This window comes from Felis catus, chromosome X (assembly GCF_018350175.1).
Source record: "Felis catus isolate Fca126 chromosome X, F.catus_Fca126_mat1.0, whole genome shotgun sequence".
In the NCBI taxonomy this organism is placed as follows: Eukaryota; Metazoa; Chordata; class Mammalia; order Carnivora; family Felidae; genus Felis; species Felis catus.
The window spans coordinates 61,547,929-61,564,226 of NC_058386.1; the positions used below are offsets into that span (position 1 = coordinate 61,547,929).

Here is a 16,298-nt window from a genome sequence, read left to right on the forward strand (position 1 = left end):
GAAAAATGAACAAAGTCTCTAAGACTTGTAGGACACCATCAAATTTACTATCTTCATAATGGGAGTTTTAGAGAAAGGGGGAGCAAAAGAATATTTGAAGAAATAATGACTGGAAAACTCCTCAAATTTGGTAAAAGACATAAATCTAAACATGTAAGAATCTCAACAAACTCCACATTGGAGAAATTAAAGGATATCCACAATCAGACACATAATCAAACTGACAAAACCAAAGACAAACATTTTGAAAACAGGAAAACATAAGCAATTTCACATACAAAAAATAATAAGATAAATAAATAAATAAATAAAAACATTTTATTTCTCTTTGGAAACCATGGAGGCCAGAAGGCAGTGAGATGCCATATTTAAAGTGTCCAAAGGAGGGGCACTTGGGTGGTTCAGTCAGTTGAGCATACGACTTTGGCTCAGGTCATGGTCTCGTGGCTCGCGAGTTCAAGCCCCGTGTTGGGCTCTGTGCTGACAGCTCAGAACCTGGAGCATGTTTCAGATTCTGTGTCCCCCTCTCTCTCCACCCCACACCTGCTTGGGCTCTGTCTCTCTCTGTCTTTCAAAAATGAATAAACATAAAAAATAAATAAATAAAGTGTTGAAAGGAAAAGATCTGTCACTTAAGAATTATATAACTAGTAACACTATCCTTCAAAAATGAAGGATAAAATAATATTCATAGATAAACAAAAAATGAGGGAGTTCACCACTGGTAGAACTATCCTTCAGGAAATGACAGCGTGTTCCCCAGGAAGTAATTAAAAGACACTAACTATAATTCAAGCCATTAAAGAAATCAAGAATATTGGTAAAGGTGACTACATAGGTAAATATAAAAGTCATTAGTAGGGGGAAGATGGCGGTGTAGGAGGACGCTGGGCTCACCACGTCCTGCTGATCACTTGGATTCCACCTACACCAGGCTAAATAACCCAGAAAACCACCACAAGACTAGCAGAACAGAGTCTCCAGAACCAAGCGCAGACAAAAGGCCCATGGAAGAGGGTAGGAAGGGCAGCAAGGCAGTGCGCGTGACACAGACTGGCGGAAGGGAGCCGGGACAGAGGGGCGGCCCGCCGGGCAAGCAGAGACCCCGAGTCTGGCTTGCAAAAGCAGAGGGGCCAGACGGAGTGTGTTCTGACAGCAAGAGGGACTAAACATCTGGAAGGCTATAAGTTAACAGCTCAGTTCGGAGAGCGGGAAGGCTGGAGGACAATGGGAGGGAGAGTTGCTGAGCCCTGGGATGACAGAGCTCAGTTTGGCGGGAAACAAAGGCGCTCACCAGCGCCATCTCCCTCGCCCATCCCCCAGCCAAAATCCCAAAGGGAATCAGTTCCTACCAGGGAACTTGCTGGCACCTTGGAAACACCTAACGCTGTGCTTCTGTGGATCCCACTTCTGACGGTGGGTCTGACTCCCTCCCAAAGGGCCCCTCCCAAAGCGGATCACCAAAGGAGAAGCGAATAGAGCCTGCCCCCATGCACCTTGCCTATCCACCCCAGCTAATACGCCAGAACCCCAGCACCATAAGCCTGGCAGTGAGCAAGTAGCCCAGACGGACCATGCCACCCCACAGTGAATCCTGCCCCTAGGAGAGGGGAAGAGAAGGCACACACCAGTCTGACTGTGGCCCCAGCGGTGGGCGGGGAGCAGACAAAAGGTCTGAATGCAGCACCACCCACCAACGTGAGTTATCCAAGACGGCTCAGGGGAAGCGCCCTGAGTTCCAACCACTCAAGGAACTATCCAAAATGACCAAACAGAAGAATTCCCCTCAAAAGAATCTCCAGGAAATAACAACAGCTAATGAACTGATCAAAAAGGATTTAAATAACATAACAGAAAGTGAATTTAGAATAATAGTCATAAAATTAATCGCTGGGCTTGAAAACAGTATACAGGACAGCAGAGAATCTCTTGCTACAGAGATCAAGGGACTAAGGAGCAGTCACGAGGAGCTGAAAAACGCTTTAAACGAAATGCATAACAAAATGGAAACCACCACGGCTCGGATTGAAGAGGCAGAGGAGAGAATAGGTGAACTAGAAGATAAAGTTATGGAAAAAGAGGAAGCTGAGAAAAAGAGATAAAAAAATCCAGGAGTATGAGGGGAAAATTAGAGAACTAAGTGATGCACTAAAGAGAAATAATCTACGCATAATTGGTATTCCAGAGGAGGAAGAGAGAGGGAAAGGTGCTGAAGGTGTACTTGAAGAAATAATAGCTGAGAACTTCCCTGATCTGGGGAAGGAAAAAGTCATTGAAATCCAAGAGGCACAGAAAACTCCCTTCAGACGTAACTTGAATCAATCTTCTGCACGACATATCATAGTCAAACTGGCAAAATACAAGGATAAAGAGAAAATTCTGAAAGCAGCTAGAGATAAACATGCTCTAACATATAAAGGGAGACCTATAAGACTTGTGACTATCTCTCTTCTGAAACTTGGCAGGAAGAAAGGAATGGCAGGAAATCTTCAATGTGATGAACAGGAAAAATATGCAGCTGAGAATCCTTTACCCAGCAAGTCTGTCATTTAGAATAGAAGGAGAGATAAAGGTCTTCCCAAACAAACAAAAATTGAAGGAATTTGTCACCACCAAACCAGTCCTACAAGAGATCCTAAGGGGGACCCTGTGAGACAAAGTACCAGAGACATCACTACAAGCATAAAACATACAGACATCACAATGAGTCTAAACCCGTATCTTTCTATAATAACACTGAATGTAAATGGATTAAATGCGCCAACCAAAAGACATAGGGTATCAGAATGGATAAAAAAACAAGACCCATTTATTTACTGTCTACAAGAGACTCATTTTAGACCTGAGGACACCTTCAGAATGAGAGTGAGGGGATGGAGAACTATTTATCATGCCACTGGAAGTTAAAAGTAAGCTGGAGTAGCCACCCTTATATCAGACAAACTAGACTTTAAATTAAAGGCTGTAAAAAGAGATGAAGACGGGCATTATACAATAATCAAAGGGTCTATCCATCAGGAAAATCTAAAAATTATGAATGTCTGTGCGCCGAATACGGGAGTCCCCAAATATATAAAACAATTACTCACAAACATAAGCAACCTTATTGATAAGAATGTGGTAATTTCAGGGGACTTTAACACTCCACTTACAGAAATGGATAGATCATCTAGACACACGGTCAAAAAAGAAACAAGGGCCCTGAATGATACATTGGATCAGCTGGCCTTGACACATACATTTAGAACTCTGCATCCCAAAGCAACAGAATATACTTTCTTCTCGAGTGCACATGGAACATTCTCCAAGATAGATCACATTCTGGGTCACAAAACAGCCCTTCATAAATATACAAGAATTGAAATCATACCATGCATACTCTCAGACCACAATGCTATGAAGCTTGAAATCAACCACAGAAAAAAGTCTGGAAAACCTCCAAAAGCATGGAGGTTAAAGAACACCCTACTAACGAATGAGTGGGTCAACCAGGCAATTAGAGAAGAAATTAAAAAATATATGGAAACAAACGAAAATGAAAATACAACAATCCAAACGCTTTGGGACGCAGCCAAGGCAGTCCTGAGAGGAAAATACATTGCAATCCAGGCCTATCTCAAGAAACAAGAAAAATCCCAAATACAAAATCTAACAGCACACCTAAAGGAACTAGAAGCAGAACAGCAAAGGCAGCCTAAACCCAGCAGAAGAAGAGAAATAATAAAGATCAGAGCAGAAATAAACAATATAGAATCTAAAAAAACTAGAGCAGATCAACGAAACCAAGAGTTGGTTTTTTGAAAAAATAAACAAAATTGATAAACCTATAGCCAGGTATCTCAAAAAGAAAAGGGAGATGACCCAAATAGATAAAATCATGAATGAAAATGGAATTATTACAATCAATCCCTCAGAGATAAAAGCAATTATCAAGGAATACTATGAAAAATTATATGCCAGGGGCGCCTGGGTGGCGCAGTCGGTTAAGTGTCCGACTTCAGCTAGGTCACGATCTCCCGATCCGTGAGTTAGAGCCCCGAGTCAGGCTCTGGGCTGATAGCTCAGAGCCTGGAGCTTGTTTTCGATTCTGTGTCTCCCTCTCTCTCTGCCCCTCCCCCGTTCATGCTCTCTCTCTGTCCCAAAAATAAATAAACGTTGAAAAAAATTAAAAAAAAAGTATATGCCAAAAAACTGGACAACCTGGAAGAAATGGACAAATTCCTAAACACTCACACTCTTCCAAAACTCAATCGGGAGGAAATAGAAAGCTTGAACAGACCCATAACCAGCGAAGAAATTGAATCAGTCATCAAAAATCTCCCAACAAACAAGAGTCCAGGACCAGATGGCTTCCCAGGGGAGTTCTACCAGACGTTTAAAGCAGAGATAATACCTATCCTTCTCAAGCTATTCCAAGAAATAGAAAGGGAAGGAAAACTTCCAGACTCATTCTATGAAGCCAGTATAACTTTGATTCCTAAACCAGACAGAGACCCAGTGAAAAAAGAGAACTACAGGCCAATATCCCTGATGAATATGGATGCAAAAAATTCTCAATAAGATACTAGCAAATCGAATTCAACAGCATATAAAAAGAATTATTCACCATGCTCAAGTGGGATTCATTCGTGGGATGCAGGTCTGGTTCAACATTCGCAAATCAATCAACGTGATACATCACATTAATAACAGAAAAGAAAAGAACCATATGATCCTGTCAATTGATGCAGAAAAGGCCTTTGACAAAATCCAGCAAACTTTCTTAATAAAAACCCTCGAGAAAATCAGTATAGAAGGAACATACTTAACGATCATAAAAGCCATTTATGAAAAGCCCACAGCTAACATCATCCTCAATGGGGAAAAACTGAGAGCTTTCCCCCTGAGATCAGAAACACGACAGGGATGTCCACTCTCACCTCTGTTGTTTAACATAGTGTTGGAAGTGCTAGCATCAGCAATCACACAACAAAAGGAAACCAAACGCATCAAAATTGGCAAAGATGAAGTCAAGCTTTCACTTTTTCAGATGACATGATATTATACATGGGAAATCCGATAGACTCCATCAAAAGTCTGCTAGAACTGATACATGAATTCAGCAAAGTTGCAGGATACAAAATCAATGCACAGAAATCAGTTGCATTCTTATACACTAACAATGAAGCAACAGAAAGACCAATAAAGAAACTGATCCCATTCACAATTGCACCAAGAAGCATGAAATACCTAGGAATAAATCTAACCAAAGATGTAAAAGGTCTGTATGCTGAAAACTATAAAAAGCTTATGAAGGAAATTGAAGAAGATATAAAGAAATGGAGAAACATTCCATGCTCATGGTTTGGAAGAATAAATATTGTCAAATGTCAATACTACCCAAAGCTATCTACACATTCAATGCAATCCCAATCAAAATTGCACCAGCATTCTTCTCGAAACTAGAACAAGCAATCCTAAAATTCACATGGAACCACAAAAGGCCCCGAATAGCCAAAGTAATTTTGAAGAAGACCAAAGCAGGAGGCATCACAATCCCAGACTTTAGCCTCTACTACAAAGCTGTCATCATCAAGACAGCATGGTATTGGCACAAAAACAGACACATAGACCAATGGAATAGAATAGAAACCCCAGAACTAGACCCACAAACGTATGGCCAACTCATCTTTGACAAAGCAGGAAAGCACATCCAATGGAAAAAGACAGTGTCTTTAACAAATGGTGATGGGAGAACTGGACAGCAACATGCAGAGGATTGAAACTAGACAACGTTCTCACTCCATTCACAAAAATAAACTCAAAATGGATAAAGGACCTAAATGTGAGACAGGAAACCATCAAAACCCTAGAGGAGAAAGCAGGAAAAGACCTCTCTGACCTCAGCCGCAGCAATTTCTTACTTGACACATCCCCAAAGGCAAGGGAATTAAAAACAAAAATGAACTACTGGGACCTTATGAAGATAAAAAACTTCTGCACAGCAAAGGAAATAATCAACAAAACTAAAAGACAACCAACGGAATGGCAAAAGATATTTGCAAATGCCATATCGGACAAAGGGGTAGTATCCAAAATCTATAAAGAGCTCACCAAACTCCACACCTGAAAAACAAATAATCCAGTGTGGAAATGGACAGAAAACATGAATAGACACTTCTCTAAAGAAGACATCCGGATGGCCAACAGGCACATGAAAAGATGCTCAACGTCGCTCCTCATCAGAGAAATACAAATCAAAACCACACTCAGATATCACCTCATGCCAGTCAGAGTGGCCAAAATGAACAAATCAGGAGACTATAGATGCTGGAGAGGATGTGGAGAAACGGGAACCCTCTTGCACTGTTGGTGGGAGTGCAAATTGGTGCAGCCACTCTGGAAAACAGTGTGGAGGTTCCTCAAAAAATTAAAATAGACCTACCCTATGACCCAGCAATAGCACTGCTAGGAATTTACCCAAGGGATACAGGAGTACTGATGCATAGGGGCACTTGTACCCCAAGGTTTATAGCAGCACTCTCAACAATAGCCAAATTATGGAAAGAGCCTAAATGTCCATCAAGTGATGAATGGATAAAGAAATTGTGGTTTATATACACAATGGAGTAGTACGTGGCAATGAGAAAGAATGAAATATGGCCCTTTGTAGCAACGTGGATGGAACTGAAGAGTGTGATGCTAAGTGAAATAAGCCATACAGAGAAAGACAGATAGCATATGTTTTCACTCTTATGTGGATCCTGAGAAACTTAACAGAAACCCATGGGGGAGGGGAAGGAAAAAAGAAGAGGTTAGAGTGGGAGAGAGCCAAAGCATAAGAGACTGTTAAAAACTGAGAACAAACTGAGTGTTGATGGGGGGTGGGAGGGAGTGGATGGTGGGTGATGGGTATTGAGGAGGGCACCTTTTGGGATGAGCAGTGGGTGTTGTATGAAAACCAATTTGACAACAAATTTCATATATTGGAAAAAATATTTAAAAAAATTAAAAAAAATAAATTGATTTATAGCTTAATTAAATGGCAAGTAAATAAATTACTCTGTATACTTCACTGACTTGTGTGTAAAATCAACTTTTATAAACTCTCCATCTGAAATTGCAAAAAAAAGTCATTAGTATTGAATTTTTGGTTTATACTTCTTTTATTTAGTATAGGATTTAAAAGATAAATCCATAAGATAATAATGAGAAATCTATGTTAAAAGTCATACACTTTATGTAGATGTAATTTGGGAAAGTTACCAACATAAAGAGGGGAATGGAGTTGAAAAGGAGTAGAATTTTATACAGTATTATACATAGTTGTCATTGATTAAAATTAATTATTTGAACTTAATTACTATAAAGTTAACATGTCAATTGCAATATTGAGGGTAAGCAGTATTAAAAAATTTAAAAAATACAGAAAATGAAATTACAGGAAATTAAAATGGGTACAGCAGGAAAAAATCAATTAAAAATAAGAATAAAAAATAAACAAAAAAATAAGAATGAAGTTAAACAATAAGCCATCACTACACATATATTAGAATAAGAAAAGTAAAATACTGACAATACCAAATGCAAAGAAGGATGTGGAAAAACAGGAAATCTCATTCATTGCTGGTGGGAATGCAAAATGGTACAGCCAATTTGGAAGAATTTTTCAGAGATATCAATGTAAATAACAACCAAAAAAGAGCTAGGTTAGCTATACTAATATCAGAAAAATAGATTTTAAATTAAAAATGGATACAAAAGCTGGAGGACAGAGGAAGATTTCAGTGGAGTAGGAGGACCTTAGGCTTGTCTCATCTCATGAACAAAACGAGGTAACTATAAAATAATCCTAAATACCCCAGAAATTGACCTTAAGACTGAAAGAACTACACAACTAAAGGGATAGAAGAGGCCATGTTGAAGAACGTAGGGAGTATGAATAAGTGATGTAGAGGAGAAATGGACTCCAGATGCTGCAGCGGGGAGGGAACTCTGGCTTCACAGAAGAGAGACAGCAAGAGAGAGAGAGAGAAAGTGAGGAGAACCTAGCGGAATGCACAAGGAGAAGATTTCCATAAAAGCCATTGTCTTGGAAAAAGAGGGGCTGAATTTTGTGAGTTCTTGTAACCTGAAGGGATTAAAGTCTGGAGTTTTATTTATTTTTTTTAATTTAAAAATGTTTATTTATTTATTTTGAGCGAGAGAGATAGAGTGCAAGCAGGGACAGAAAGAGAGGGACACACAGAATCTGAAGCAGGGTCCGGGCTCTGAGCTGTCAGCATAGATCCCAAAGTGGGGATCATGAACCAGGAGATCATGACCTGAGCCAAAGTCAGACACTTAACCAACTGACCAAGCCAGGTGCCCCAAAGCCTTGTGTTTTATAGGTCAGCAGGCTTAGCTGTAATAGAATGAAGAGGATACCGTGCCACTCTTGGAGAAAAGGCAGATAGCGTGGAAACAGAGATGTCAAGAATGACTGGGACACACAGGGGAAGGTTATTTGCTCTTCTTTGAGGGCATCCTTGAGAGGTAGCATTCATGGATACATCTCTCTTGGGATAAAGGAGTTGACCAGCACCATTTCCCTACCCCATTCTTCAGCAAAACACAGAGACATCAATGGGAAGCAGCACAGCACCAACATTGGCTGCCTAACTTGCTTACATCAAAGCCTCTGCTCCCTGCACTCTGCCTGGACTGCCCATCTTAGTAAAGCTTCCGTCAGTCCCAGTGTGACAGGTGCCTCCCCCATAAGACAGCACAAAACCCAAATCACACCACAAAACCCAAATCTCCCAACCATAGAGGTATGCAGGACCACAGTCCTCACAGAAGTGGTGTCAGGTCTCATTTCAGAAGCATATCAGAGCGCATCTCATTAAAATTTCTGATATTCAGGTCAGGGACCAAACACTGCACACAGAAAGCAAGGAAAACCTCTTCAGACCACTGTCCTGAAGGATAGAGCAGAGAAAGCATAACAGCAGAGTACAAACAGCACACACCACAGATACTCCCTGAAGCACCAGGCCCTGGAAACTATATTACCTCTTCTTCATAGAGCCATTACTTTCAGGGGCAGGAGATATAACTAGTTTTTGTAACACAGAGAAGAAGGCAGGGATTTAGACAAAATGCCAATACAAAGGAATTTATCCCAAATGAAAGAACAAGATAAGGTCATGGCCAGAGATGTAAGTGAAACAGATATAAGTAACATGCCTGGTGGAGAATTTAAAGCAACAATCATAAGGATACTTACAGGGCTTCAGACAACAATAGAAGACATCAGTGAGACCCTTACCGTGGAGATAAAAGAGTTAAAAAAGAATCAATCAGAAATGAAGAATGTAATAAACAAGATTGGAAACAAGCTCGATGTAATGAACAGCATCCTGGAAGAAGCAGAAGAACAAGTTATTGACAAGAAGACCAAGTAATGGAAAATAATGAAGCTGAACAAAAGAGAAAAATAGTTATGCAACATGAGAATAGATTTAGGAAACTCAGTGACTCCATCAAATGTAATAAAATTCTTATTATAGGAGTCCCAGAATAAGAAAGAGAAAAGTGGGCAGAAAATATATTTGGGGAAATAATAGTTGAAAACTTTCCTAATCTTGGGAAGGAAACATATCCAGATCAAGGAGGCGCAGAGAATTCCCATTAAAATCAACAAAAGTAGGCCAACATCGAGACATATTGTAATTAAATTTGCAAAATACAGTGATAAAGAAAACATCTTAAAAGTAGCAATAAAAAGTGTCCTCAACTTCAAAAAGAAGACCCATAAAGATACCTGGAGATTTTTCAACAAAACCTTGCAAGCCAAAAGGGAATGGCATGATATATTCAAACTGCCAAATGGGAAAAATCTGCAGCCAAGCATACTCTTTCCAGCAAGACTACCAATCAGAATAGAAAGAGATGATAGAGTTTCCCAGACAAACAAAAACTAAAGGACCTCATGCCCACTAAACCATCCCTGCAAGAGATATTAAAGGGGACTATTTGAGGGCAAAGGAGAGACCAAAAGTGACACAGACATGTAAGGATCAGAGAAAATCTCCAGAAACAATGACAAAACAAGTAATGAAATAGTAATAAATACATATCAATAATTACTTTGAATGCTCTAATCAAAAGACATATGCTGTCAGAGTGGATAAAAAACAAGACCTATCTATATGTTGCTTACAAGACACTAATTTTAGACTTAAAATCACCTGCAGATTGAAAATGAGGGGATGGAGAAACATTTATCATGCAAATGGACATCAAAAGAAAGCTGAAGTAGCAATACTTAGAAAAACTAGATTTTAAACCAAGACTGAAACAAGAGATAATGAAGGTGAGGGCAGAAGCAACACGGAGGAGAAGGCACTGATTTGGGAGTGCAGCCTCTTCCAACATGAGCCTCCTCAAAAAACTCAAGAGTCACGTGACCCTGGAGGAACTGCAGAAGTGGGAGGAGGAAGAATTTAACACTCAGTGCACATGCAGTAAATGAACACCCAAGGACTCATCAATTGGTACAACAAGAAGCTCCTGGGCCATGTGAAGCCCAATGACAGGCACTGCAACATGGAATGTGAAGGAAATGTAGAATGAGGTCCCCAAGAGAGGCAAGGGCAAGAAATCCAATCCAGTCAACAAAGACCACTACATCTCCAAGATGTTCCCGCTTGGGGACTCAGTCTTCATGGTCCTGGGGAACGATCATCACAGGCAAGTAGAAGCCTCCTCCCCGCCTACATAAAATAAACAGTGCAACAATGGCTTTGAATGACACACTGGACCAGATGGACTTAAAAGAAATATTAACAACATTCCATTTTAAAACAGCAGAATACACATTTTTTAAAGGTTACATGGGATATTCTCCAACGTAGATTACATGAGGTCACAAATAAGACCTCAACAAATACAAAGATTGAAATTATATCAAACACCTTTTTTTAATATGACATTTATTCTCAAATTGGTTTCCATACAACACCCAGTGTTCATCCCAACAAGTGCCATCCTCAATACCCCTCAGCCACACTCCCCTCCCTCCCACCCTCCATCAACCCTCAGTCTGTTCTCAGTTTTTAAGAGACTCATGTTTTGGTTCCCTCCCTCTCTAACCTTTTTTTTCCTTCCCCTCCCCCATGGTCTTCTGTTAAGTTTCCCAGGATCCACATACGAGTGAAAACATATGGTATCTGTCTTTCTCTGTATGGCTTATTTCACTTAGCATAACACTCTCCAGTCCCATCCACGTTGCTACAAAGGGCCATGTTTCATTCTTTCTCATTGCCATGTACTATTCCATTGTGTCCATAAACCACAATTTCTTTTTTTTAATTTTATTTAATATATGAAATTTATTGTCAAATTGGTTTCCATACAACACCCAGTGCTCATCCCAAAAGATGCCCTCCTCAATGCCCATCACCTACCCTTCCCTCCCTCCCACCCCTTCATCAACCTCAGTTTGTTCTCAGTTGTTAAGAGTCTCTTATGCTTTGGCTCTCTCCCACTCTAACCTCATTTTTTTCCTTCCCCTCCCCCATGGGTTTCTGTTAAGTTTCTCAGGATCCACATAAGAGTGAAAACATATGCTATCTGTCTTTCTCTGTATGGCTTATTTCACTTAGCATAACACTCTCCAGTTCCATCCACGTTGCTACAAAGGGCCATATTTCATTCTTTCTCATTGCCACGTAGTACTCCATTGTGTATATAAACCACAAGTTCTTTATCCATTCATCAGTTGATGGACATTTAGGCTCTTTCCATAATTTGGCTAGTGTTGAAAGTGCAGCTATAAACATTGGGGCACAAGTGCCCCTATGCATCACCACTCCTGTATACCTTGGGTAAATTCCTAGTAGTGCTATTGCTGAGTCATGGGGTAGATCTATTTTTAATTCTTTGAGGAACCTCCACACTGTTTTCCAGAGTGGCTGCACTAGTTTGCATTCCCACCAACAGTGCAAGAGGGTTCCCATTTCTCCACAACCTCTCCAGCATCTATAGTCTCCTGATTTGTTCATTTGAGCCACTCTGACTGGCGTGAGGTGGTATCTGAGTGTGGTTTTGATTTGTATTTCCCTCATGAGAAGTGACGTTGAGCATCTTTTCATGTGTTTGTGGGCCATCTGGATGTCTTCTTTAGAAAAGTATCTATTCATGTTTTCTGTCCATTTCCACACAGGATTATTTGTTTTGCAGGTGTGGAGTTTGGTGAGCTCTTTATAGATTTTGGATACTAGCCTTTTGTCTGATATGTCATTTGCAAATATCTTTTCCCGTTCCGTTGGTTGCCTTTATTTGTTGATTGTTTCCTTTGCTGTGCAGAAGTTTTTATCTTTATGAGGTCCCAATAGTTCACTTTAATTCCCTTCCCTTTGGAGATGTGCCAAGTAAGAAATTGCTGTGGCTGAGGTCGGAGAGCTTTTTTTCCTGCTTTCTCCTCTAGGGTTTTTAATGTTTCCTGTCTGACATTCAGGTCCTTTATCCATTTTCAGTTTATTTTTGCGAATGGTGTCAGAAAATGGTCTAGTTTCATCCTTCTGGATGTTGCTGTCCAGTTCTCCCAGCACCATTTGTTAAAGAGACTGTCTTTTTTCCATTGGGTATTCTTTCCGGCTTTGCCAGAGATTAGCTGGGCATACTTTTGTGGGTCTAATGCTGGATTTCTATTCTATTACAATGGTCTATGTGTCTGTTCTTGTGCCAGTACCATGCTGTCTTGATGATGACAGCTTTATAGTAGAGGCTAAAATCTGGGATTGTGATGCCTCCCGCTTTAGTCTTCTTCAATATTACTTTGCCTATTTGGGGTCTTTTGTGGGTCCATACAAATTTTAGGATTGATTTTCTAGCTTCAAGAAGAATGCTGGTGCAATTTTGATTGGGATTGCATTGAATGTGTAGATAGCTTTGGGTAGTATTGACATTTTAACAATATGTATTTTTCCAATCCATGGGCATGCAATATTTTTCCATTTCTTTATATCTTCCTCAATTTCCTTCATAAGTTTTCTATAGTTTTCAGCATACAGATTTTTTAAATCTTGGCTTAGGTTTATTCCTAGGTATTTTATGCTTCTTGGTGCAATTGTGAATGGGATCAGTTTCTTTATTTGTCTTCCTGTTGCTTCATTATTAGTGTATAAGAATGCAACTGATTTCTGTACATTGATTATGTATCCTGCGACTTTGCTGAATTCCTGTATCAGTTCTAGCAGACTTTTGGTGGAGTCTATTGGGTTTTCCATGTAGAATATCATGTCATCTGCAAAAAATGAATGCTTGACTTCATCTTTGCCAATTTTGATGCCTTTGATTTCCTTTTGTTGTCTGATTGCTGATGCTAGCACTTCCAACACTATGTTAAACAGCAGTGAGAGTGGACATCGCTGTCGTGTTCCTGATCTCAGGGAGAAAAGTCTCAGTTTTTTCCCATTGAGGATGATGTTAGCTGTGGGCTTTTCAGAAATGGCTTTTGTGATGTTTAAGTATGATCCTTCTATCCCGACTTTCTCAAGGGTTTTTATTAAGAAAGGATGCTGAATTTTGTCAAATGCTTTTTCTGCCTCCATTGGCAGGATCTTATGGTTCTTATCTTTCCTTTTATTAATGTGATGTATCACATTGATTGACTTAGGAATGTTGAACCAGCCGTGCAGCCCAGGAATGAATCCCACTTGATCATGGTGAATAATTCTTTTTATATGCTGTTGAATTCGATTTGCTAGTATCTTGTTGGGAATTTCTGCATCCATATTCATCAGGGATATTGGCCTGTAGTTCTTTTTTTTTTTTTTTTTTTTTTTTGCTGGGTCTCTGTCTGGTTTGGGAATCAAAGGAATGCTGCCTTCATACAATGACTCTGGAAGATTTCCTTCCCTTTCTATTTGTTGGAACAGATTGAGAAGGATATGTATTATCTCTGCTTCAAATATCTGGTAGATTTCCCCAGGGAAGCCATCTGGTCCTGGACTCATTTGTTTTAAGATATTTGATAACGGATTCAATTTTCTCTGGTTATGGGTGTGTTCAAGTTTTCTATTTCTTCCTGTTTGAGTTTTGGAAGTGTGTGGGTGCTTAGGAATTTGTCCATTTCTTCTAGTTTGCCCATTTTGTTGGCACATAATTTTTCATAGTATTCCCGGATAATTGCTTGTATTTCTGAGTGATTGGTTGTAATAATTACATTTTCCTTCATGATTTTATTTATTTGGGTCATCTCCCTTTTCTTTTTGAGAAGCCTGGCTATAGGTTTATCAATTTTGCTTATTTTTCCAGAAAACCAACTCATGGTGTCATTGATCTGCTCTATAGTTTTTTTAGATTCTATACTGTTTATTTCTGCTCTGATCCTTATTATTTCTCTTCTTTGGCTGAGTTTGGGGTGTCTTTGGTGTTCTTCTATTTCCTTTAGGTGTGCTGTTAGATTTTGTATTTGGAATTTTTGTTTCTTGAGGTAGGCCTGGATTTCGATGTATTTTCCTCTCAGAACTGCCTTTGCTGCATCCCAAAGCGTTTGGAATGTTGTATTTTCATCTTAATTTTTTCCATATATTTTTTAATTTCTTCTCTAATTATCTGGTTGACACATTCATTCTTTCATAGGGTATTCTTTAACCTCCATGCTTTGGAGGTCTTCCACACTTTTTCCTGTGGTTGATTTCAAGTTTCATAGCATTGTGGTCTGAAAGTGTGCATGGTATGATCTCAATTCTTGTATACTTATGAAGGGCTGTTTTGTGACCCAGGATGTGATCTATCTTGGAGAATGTTCCATGTGCACTACAGAAGAAGGTATATTCTGTGGCTTTGGGATGCAGAGTTCTAAGTATATCGGTCAAGTCCATGTGATCCAATGTATGATTCAGGGCCCTTGTTTCTTTATTGATCCTGTGTCTAGACCATCTATCCATTGTTGTAAGTGCAGTATTAAAGTCCCCTGCAATTACCACAGTCTTATCAATAAGTTTGCTTGTGTTTGTGATTGTTTTATATATTTGGGGGCTCTCGTATTTGGCACATAGACATTTATAATTGTTAGCTATTCCTAATGGATAGACCTTGTAAATATTATATAATGCCCTTCTTCATCTCATTACAGCCTTTAAATCTAGTTTGTCTGATATAAATAAGGCTACTCTAGCTTTCTTTTGACTTCCAGTAGCATGATAGATAGTCTCCATCCCCTCATTTTCAATCTGAAGGTTTCCTCAGGTCTAAAATGAGTCTCTTGTAGACAGCAAATAGATGGGCCTTGTTTTGTTTTTTTCCATTCTGATACCCTATGTGTTTCAGTTGGAGTATTTAGTCCATTTACATTCAGTGTTAGTATTGAAAGATATGGGTTTTAGAGTCCTTGTGATGTCTGTAGGTTTCATGCCTGTAGTGATGTCTCTGGTACTTTGTGGTCCTTGCAACGTTTCATTACAGAGTCCCCCTTAGGATCTCTTGTAGGGCTAGTTTAGTGGTGATGAATTCATTCAGTTTTTGTTTGTTTGGGAAGACCTTTATCTCTCCTTCTATTATGAATGACAGACTTGCTAGATAAAGGATTCTCAGCTGCATATTTTTTTCTGTTCATCAGATTGAAGATTTCCGGCCATTCCTTTCTGGCCTGCCAAGTTTCAGTAGATAGGTCTGCCACTAGTTTTATGGGTCTCCCTTTAAAAGTTAGAGCATGTTTATCCCAAGCTGCTTTCACAATTTTCTCTTTCTCCTTGTATTTTGCCAGTTTCAATATGATATGTCGTGTAGATGATCAATCAAGTTACTTCTGAAGGGAGTTCTCTGTGCCTCTTGGATTTCAATGCCTTTTTCCTTCCCCAGATCAGGGAAGTTCTCAACTATGATTTGTTCAAGTACACCTTCAGCGCCTTTCTCTCTCTTCCTCTTCTTGAATTCCTAGTATACGGATATTATTCCATTTGATTGCATCACTTAGTTCTCTAATTCTCCCATAATTCTCCTGGATTTTTCTCTCTCTTTTTCTCAGCTTCCTCTTATTCCATAATTTTATCTTCTAATTCACCTATTCTCTCCTCTGCCTCTTCTTTTTTATTTTATATATGAAATTTATTGTCAAATTGGTTTCCATACAACACCCAGTGCTCATCCCAAAAGGTGCCCTCTTCAATACCCATCACCCACTCTCTCCTCCCTCCCACCCCCCATCAACCCTCAGTTTGTTCTCAGTTTTTAACAGTCTCTTATGCTTTGGCTCTCTCCCACTCTAACCTCTTTTTTTTTTCCTTCCCCTCCCACATGGGTTCCTGTTAAGTTTCTCAGGATCCACA

The 16,298-nt window shown here is 39.5% G+C and overlaps 1 protein-coding gene and 1 pseudogene across 2 annotated transcripts in view; one reads left to right on the forward strand and one right to left on the reverse strand.

The window, feature by feature from the left end:
- ZDHHC15 (zinc finger DHHC-type palmitoyltransferase 15) overlaps positions 1-16,298 on the reverse strand; it is a 249,534-nt gene that overhangs the window by 188,405 nt on the left and 44,831 nt on the right. The window lies entirely within an intron of this gene.
- Positions 10,397-10,721, forward strand: LOC101095204 (annotated as a pseudogene).